Here is a 7,515-nt window from a genome sequence, read left to right on the forward strand (position 1 = left end):
AAAGGAGTGTTTAGCATGCGGTCTTCTGGGTGGGAGCCAGGCATTCCTCCTCTCTCCACAAGCCTCGCTACCACACTGCTTCCTTCTCCACTGACAAAAGGCTCAGCGCTTGGCTACATCCCTTGAGTCTCAGGATCCATGTCCGAGAAGAAAGGACTTAAAAACACTTACTTTGCTCTTACCAAGCAGCTGTCCGTACCATCGTTACTGCTTAGTGCAGGCATCTTCCACCACCCACCACCTGTCCTTCTATGCCAGATATCTACCTGTCTGCTTTACTCTGTGCAGGATTGCACCTCACAGCAATAATGTGTGTATGTCCTGCGTATTGTCTCTCCCAATGCTTTGGGAGAGACAACCTCTTCTTCTTTTTGCTTTTTATTTTATTTTTTTTAAATATATTTTATTGATATTTTACAGAGAGGAAGGGAGAGGGATAGAGAGCTAGAAACATCGATGAGAGAGAAACATCGATCAGCTGCCTCCTGCACACCTCCCACTGGGGATGTGCCTGCAACCAAGTTACATGCCCTTGACCGGAATCGAACCGGAAACCTTCAGTCCGCAGGTCGACGCTCTATCCACTGAGCCAAACCGGTTTTGGCTTCTTTTTGCTTTTTAAGTGTTGGTTCTCCTTTATTGTTCTGTTGTTGTTGTTGTTGTTAATCCTCACGAGAAGATACTTTCCATTGATTTTTTTTTTTAGAGAAAGTGGAGTCAGGGGGAGAGACAGAGAGAAAACCATCAATATGAGAGAGATACATCAATTGGCTGCCTCTGCACATGCCAGGGCCAGAGATTGAGCCTGCAACCCAGGTACGTGCCCTTGACCAGAATTGAACCCAGGACCCTTCAGTCCATAGGCTGACACTCTATCCACTGAGCCAAACCGACTAGGGCTCCATAACCTCTTCAAAAATTAAAGGGTTTTATTTTTGTTTTTGTTTTTCTGCTTAGCTTGAGCGGGAGGAAGAAATAACCTAAAATGGGCACTTGCCGTCCACCGCCGCAGTCCCTGTGCCATCTGTGATTCCAACTTTATCCACATTCAACCACCTGAAGCATCTGTGCCATTTGGAAGGAGAAAGAGGAGATGAAGGAGAAACAGGAAGTCTTACTGGGAGAGGCAGGCGACTGCTCAGCAGGAAGGGGCAGAAGCGAGCTCTGGGACTCTGCTCACCTCCGTGGTCCCACTGCCTTTTGAGGGCAAGTTCAGTCACCGACCCTCTGCCCACCTCAGAACCTTCCTTCCATGCTGCGATTAGAGACCAGGCATCTAATTTTCATTTGCTTCTTCCTAATGGACTTGATTTTTAAATCATGAATGAAACACTTTCTCTCAAATTAACATTGTAAAACAGAATTGATATTTGGAGGAGTGTGTATTTCCCATGCTCAAGCCTGGGAAAAATTAAGCTAAGGGAACAGCTCCAAAACCCCGCGGAATCATGCTCAGTGACTCCTGGAAGCAGTGTGAAGCACCATCCAGGGAAGTGTGTAGATTCGTGTGGCACTTGCTTAGGGACATAAGAGAAGGGCCTAAATGAAGAAAGCAGTGTTTCTACAGATGGGGCAGTCCATTGTCACCGGAGAGCGTGGCTGCTTTCTGCCCCCAGGAATTGCTTTGTTTAGAAATCCGTCATCTATAAATGGAAAAGAGTAAGTCTTTTTAGGATTGTGTTTTTGACATCATAACATCAATCAAAACCAGGGGATTGCGTCCTATGGAAGTGATACTCCATACGGCACATGCTGCCTGTGTTGACAGACACTTCATTGCTTAATTTTATAGGCATTGCTGAGAGCATTGTTCTCTTACTAAAGTTTCACTTCCAGTTGCACATAACGAGCTGTGCAGTTCTTGTGGCTTCGAGGGGTTGGACCCTAAAGCACGCCCCGATCCCTGTCTTCCCTCTCCAGGATGCGAAGAACATGGCAGCCGGCAGCCTCTCCTCTCTGCTTTCAGGATGGAGACTTAATTGGTCTCTCCTCCTACTCTCAACTGCTCTCTGAACAGTAATATTTTACTTGCAGTCGCCCCCGCCTCCCACGGCTCCCATTAGCTGGGAGGCTGACGGCTCTGACTCAGGTTCCGTGCTGCCTGTGTTTCTCCTGAGAGGCAGCTCCGTTATTACATGCAACATCCACAGTGCGCGCAGCTGCTTCACAGCTTTCCTCTGCGGTGTTCAGAGGTGGAAGGAATAGCCAAAGGAAGCGTGTATACAAAGCATAGACCTCACTTTTATTTACATCCCAGCGTTCTCAGGGTGGAGAGGGAAGCTTTGCTCCCTGGTGGCTCATCAATTCTGACAACATCCCTAGAAGTAGGGAAGTGACAGGACCATTATCCTGGTTACAGAGGAGACACGGAACCCGGAGAGGTTAGCAGTCTGTGCAAGGTGACAGTTATTGGCGTCTGGAGAAAGAGATGTACACAAACCCAGTTCCTGGCTCCCAGGTAGCTGTCCTTTCTCCTCTCTGTGTGCTCAAGTTCACCTTTACATGCTGTAGGCCAAGCATGTCAAACTTGCGACCGGCCGGCGGGCTGCATAAACGAGGCATGCGGTCCGTCAGCCGCAAGTTTGACATGCTTGTTATAGGCAGTTAATTATGTGATAAAAATGTGGGGTAACTGAAACCCCAATGGTTCTCAAACAGACCTTGTGCTTAAAAGACGGACGTGAAGCATCAAATTTCCTGGTGAGTGTCACGTGTGAAGTGGGAAAGGCGCCGAGATGAAGGGAACACGGCCCTGGGGCGTGGGCTTCACCCCTGACCCTTAGCAGTCAGGATCTTGTGTGCATGCCGTGCGGGCAGCACGGGTGCTTGTCAGAGTGTGGGCGGAGTGACCCGCGGTGGCAGCCCACGTGGTTGTAGAGTTCTGCAGCCTCCCAGCCAGGAGGTGGCCTAGCCTCCTACCATCTGGTCCCTAATAACGTCTCTTCTTATCCCCAAGCCCACCAGGGTCAGAGTGGCCTGCGTGCAGCTCCACTGGCCTCTGCAGTGACAGCATCATCCGTCGGCAGCTGTGAAGGGTGGTCAGGTCACTGCCCATCCTCGTGGATGGCCTCTCCAGTGCTCTCACCCCGCTGTGCATGTCCTGCACAAGGCACTCAGCACCTACAGCTGTCCCAGGCCTTCATTTGCTCCTGGCATCTGCTCTCCCCACCGGTCCATAGCTGCAGGCCAGCAGGGACCCCTCTGTCGTGGGCACCGTCCACTCCAGGGCCAGTGCAGTGTTGGTGAAGCATAGTAACCTCCATCTTGTATAGAAACTGCTGTTTGAAACTCTCCGCTATTGTTATATAGTCCCTTGTTCTGTAAACTCTGTCGTTGTAAACTGTCATTTTTGGACAGTCCCTTATTCTACAAAATAACTTTGTTTTTTAGCTCAAATAATAGAGAAGATAAACTTAACTGTCGGACCTTGCAAGCTAGCCATCTAATGTAATAGACTAATACTGATAATATTCCCATATTCTCATGCCAAGTGTTTATTCATTATGTATCCAAGGTTACAAGTGGTCTGCAAAAATAACTTACACAAAGCTCTTTGTAAAGTCTACAGAAGGTCCAGAAAAACCATATTTGGGAGACAAAGAACTGGAAGCATATAAATAAAAAAAGCTTCCTCCATGTTTGTTGCTCAGAATTTGACAGAGATATTCTGCTCTGAGCCTGCGGGTAATAAAGACTCCTAATTAATTGGCTTGTTAAGGCATTTTGTATCTAGCTCGCTGATTTATGATACAACATTGGAACTGTTAGAGGTGCCGCACACACTTCTGAATCAATCTGCTCTGGCCCAGGCTCTCCCGAGACTGTCCATGCCCAGCTTAGCGCAGAGGATAGAATCACAGCGCCTGAATTTACATCCTAGATCTGCCACTTAAAGCCAGGTGTGTTCTAAAATCAGTAGTCTCTGCTTCCTTGTTATAAAACACTGGAGGGCCAGTGCATAAAATTTGTGCATGGAGGGAGGTGTCCCTCAGCCCAGCCTGCACCCTCTCCAATCTGGGACCCCTCGAGGGATGTCTGACTGCCCGTTTAGGCCCGATCCTACTGGGATCGGACCTAAACGGGCAGTCGGACATCCATCTTACAATGCAGGACTGCTGGCTCCCAACTGCTCGCCTACCTGCCTGCCTGATTGCTCCTAACTGCTTCTGCCTGCCAGCCTGATCACCCCCTAACCACTCCCCTGCCAGCCTGATTGATGCCTAACTGCTCCCCTGCCAGCCTATTTGCCCCTAACTTCCCTCCCCTGCAGGCCTGGTCACCCCTAACTGCCCTCCCCTGCAGGCCTGGGTCCCCCCCCTAACTGCCCCTCCCTGCAGGCCCAGTTGCACCCAACTTCTCTCCTCTGCCATCCTGGTCACCCCTAATTGCTGTCGCCTGCAGGCCTGATCACCCCCAATTGCCCTCCCTTGCAGACCTGGTCCTTCCCAACTGCCCTCCCCTGCTGGCCATCTTGTAGCGGCCATCTTTGACCACATGGGGGCAGCCATCTTGTGTGTTGGAGTGACAGTCAATTTGCATATTACTCTTTTATTAGATAGGATAGAGGCCTGGTGCATGGGTGGGGGCCAGCTGGTTTGCCCTGAAGGGTGTCCCAAATCAGAGTGGGGGTTCCCTTGGGGTGTGGGGTGACCCAAGTGGACGCCCTGGTATCTGGGACTTATTTATCTTCTATAATTGAAACTTTGTAGCCTTGAGTGGAGCCAAGCCTCCTGCTTGCTCCATGGCCGCAGCCATTTTTGTTGGGATTTATTTATCTTCTATAAATTGAAACTTTGTAGCCTTGAGCAGAGGCCTGGGCCCGCCAAGGTGTGTGGGAAGCTTGGCTTCCTCCATTGCCAGGGAAACCCAAGCCTCCTGCTCTCTCCGTGGCTGCAGCCATCTTGGTTGGGTTAATTTGCATGCTCCCTCCTGATTGGCTGGTGGGCGTGGCTTTGTGGTGTGGTGGAGGTACGGTCAATTTGCATGTTGCTCTTTTATTAAATAGGATGGCAAAATGATGCTTCACTGGCCCTGGACCATGGTGCTCCGTGGATAGAGTATCCGCCCATGCCCTGAAGGGTCTCAGGTCGGTCAGGGGCCCATACCTGGGTTGCAGGTTTGATCCCTGGCCCAGGGAAACAACCAATCAATGTGTCTCCCTCAAATCAATGTTTCTCTTGTCCCCCTCTCCCCTGTCTGTCTCCCCCTCCCTCGCTCCCTCTCACTCTCTCTAAAAATGAATGGAAAAATATCCTCAGCTGAAGATTAACAACAATCACAACAAAAAATGATGCTTAGCTACCTAACTTCCCATGGCATTGAGTTCAAATAAGAAGTTACATGCAATCGTGTGATTGGAAAGTAGAACAATTATTTATAGTGTAGCTATTAATAGCAGAGTAACAATTACTTAATTAAATCAATAGTAAGAGCTATTCCTATTTCAGTTTGCCAAGAGTTAGCCCTACATTGTACAATTCCAAACATTTCTGAAGCGCCGCAGCCCTCCGCCACCATAGCCTTGCCTAAGGATTGCAGGAGGACTCCCACGGGAACTGTGCAGCGCATGCTGGCCGCTCCCTGCTCCGGCCACGTCCACTTTCTTCTCTGTTCTTCATCCAGTTTTGCTCAGAGCAGTCTCCCCAAAAGCCTTTCTTACAATCCCTGTTGGAACTGCCTTCTCCCTCTGTCTCCCTTCAGCACCAGACTGGTTTCCCCGGGCACTTCTCCCTCACATGGTGGGAGATGCAGGGATGAGGGGGCGTGAAGCGGGGGTCAGAGCTGCCGGCAGGGGAGCAGGGGAGCCCGGCCACCATGGTGAGGACCCTGGGTGACAGGCAGCAGAGAAGTTAGTGTCCTTGTGGCTGGTTTTCTTCCCAGGAGGAGGGAAAGGATAATAGGTCAGAATGGCTTTATCCAGGAAAGCAAGTGCCCCAGGACAGCAAGCAGTGTCGCTGTTTATTGTCCCTGTGAGAGTGTCGCTGTGGCTCGGGGGGTGGAGGGGGGAGGGCGCGTGGACAGGCAGGGGCGGGAGGGAGGAGAACTCACCACACAGCAGACTCTGTGTGTCCTGAATTCACTCTGATGTGGCAGACAGTACAGCAACTAGTTCTTATTTAGCGCTTCTTATCTGCCCACGCTCCGTACAAAGCTCACAGCCCTAAGTACCACTAGGGCGTCTCCCCACGGTCTGTGGTGACAGAGGTCCCTTAGCACGTGCTGCAGTGTCTGGATTGGGTGCATTTTGAGTGACATCTCAGCTTCCCCTTCCTGGACAAGCACTTGTCTGGTGAGGCAGGAAACAAGGCCATGTCCAGTTTCATTTCTCTTTCCAAATGCTCCGATTTGCAAAACAGTGAATGAGTGTTCAATGGCAGCAGCATATTGAGCACCCTAAGAGGCTCCGTGTAGAGGCCTGTGGGCTGGGAACTGACTTTCTCTGATGTCCTAACTCACCCCGTGCATCTCAGAACCTCAAGACGTCCGATAATCAAAATGAGGCTGCTGCCTCTGGGGGCGGCCCTCGCTCCAGTCTGTGATGGAGAGCGGTTCAGTGCACCTGCGCTGGCCGATGCTGGGGGCTGACCCCCTTCCAGGGCTTGGAGAGCTTTCAATGTTTGTGTAAGTGTTTCCAGAAGAACACAAAGAGACTAGCGGAGGACTAGAGACCATGAGAGAAAACCGACAGTGCAGAGCACATCTCACCACAGCTCCTGCCCACCGATCCCTGCGCGGGAGCTGCCTCGCCTGCTGCTCTGGGAGAGGTATGCGTTCTCTGTCTCCTTGCCCCACAGAGCTGCCGCGCGTGTTCCCACGCTTGCGTGCTCATGGGAGTCCTTGTCCTTTTTATTTTCTTCCAAAAGAGTTTCACTGCTCATTTGCTTAGTAGACCCTTTTAACTGACTTATTTTATTTATTTATTGATTTCAGAGAGGAAGGGAGAGAGAGAGAGAGAGAGAGAGAGAGAGAAACATCAGTGATGAGAGAAAATCATGGACCGGCTGCCTCCTGCACACCCCACACTGGGGACCCAGCCCTCAACCCAGGTATGTGCCCTTGACTGGAGTCGAAACGTGACCTCCTGGTTCATAGGTCGACACTCAATCACTGAGCCATGCCAGCCAGGCTGCTTGCTCATTTTTCATTAACAAGATATATCAGCACTGAAGATAGACAAGAAGGCCCAGGCCTGAGTAAAACCTGCTCTCCGAAGAGACGGGGTACTTCCTGAGCACTGGGGTTCCAGGGCAGCTGCCCCAGCAGAGCAGTGGCAGATGCTGTAGCCTCGCACTCCCGAGGGTGCAGTGTGCCTCCTGCAGGGGTGGACTGGGACCCACAGCCAGTCCCCGGGTCCGCCGCGGCTGGCGGGGGCTGCACAAGCTTTGTCCTTGTGAGCAGCTCTGTCTCTGCAGCCTCGTGGCTTTGCCAACAGGGCCCGACAGGAGTCGGACATTTGCTCATGTTCCTGAACCGGCACCAGCATTCCCTCCTGGTTGCTGCACGCAGCCCGGTACC

Source organism: Plecotus auritus (genome assembly GCF_963455305.1).
Source record: "Plecotus auritus genome assembly, chromosome: 6".
Taxonomy (NCBI): domain Eukaryota; kingdom Metazoa; phylum Chordata; class Mammalia; order Chiroptera; family Vespertilionidae; genus Plecotus; species Plecotus auritus.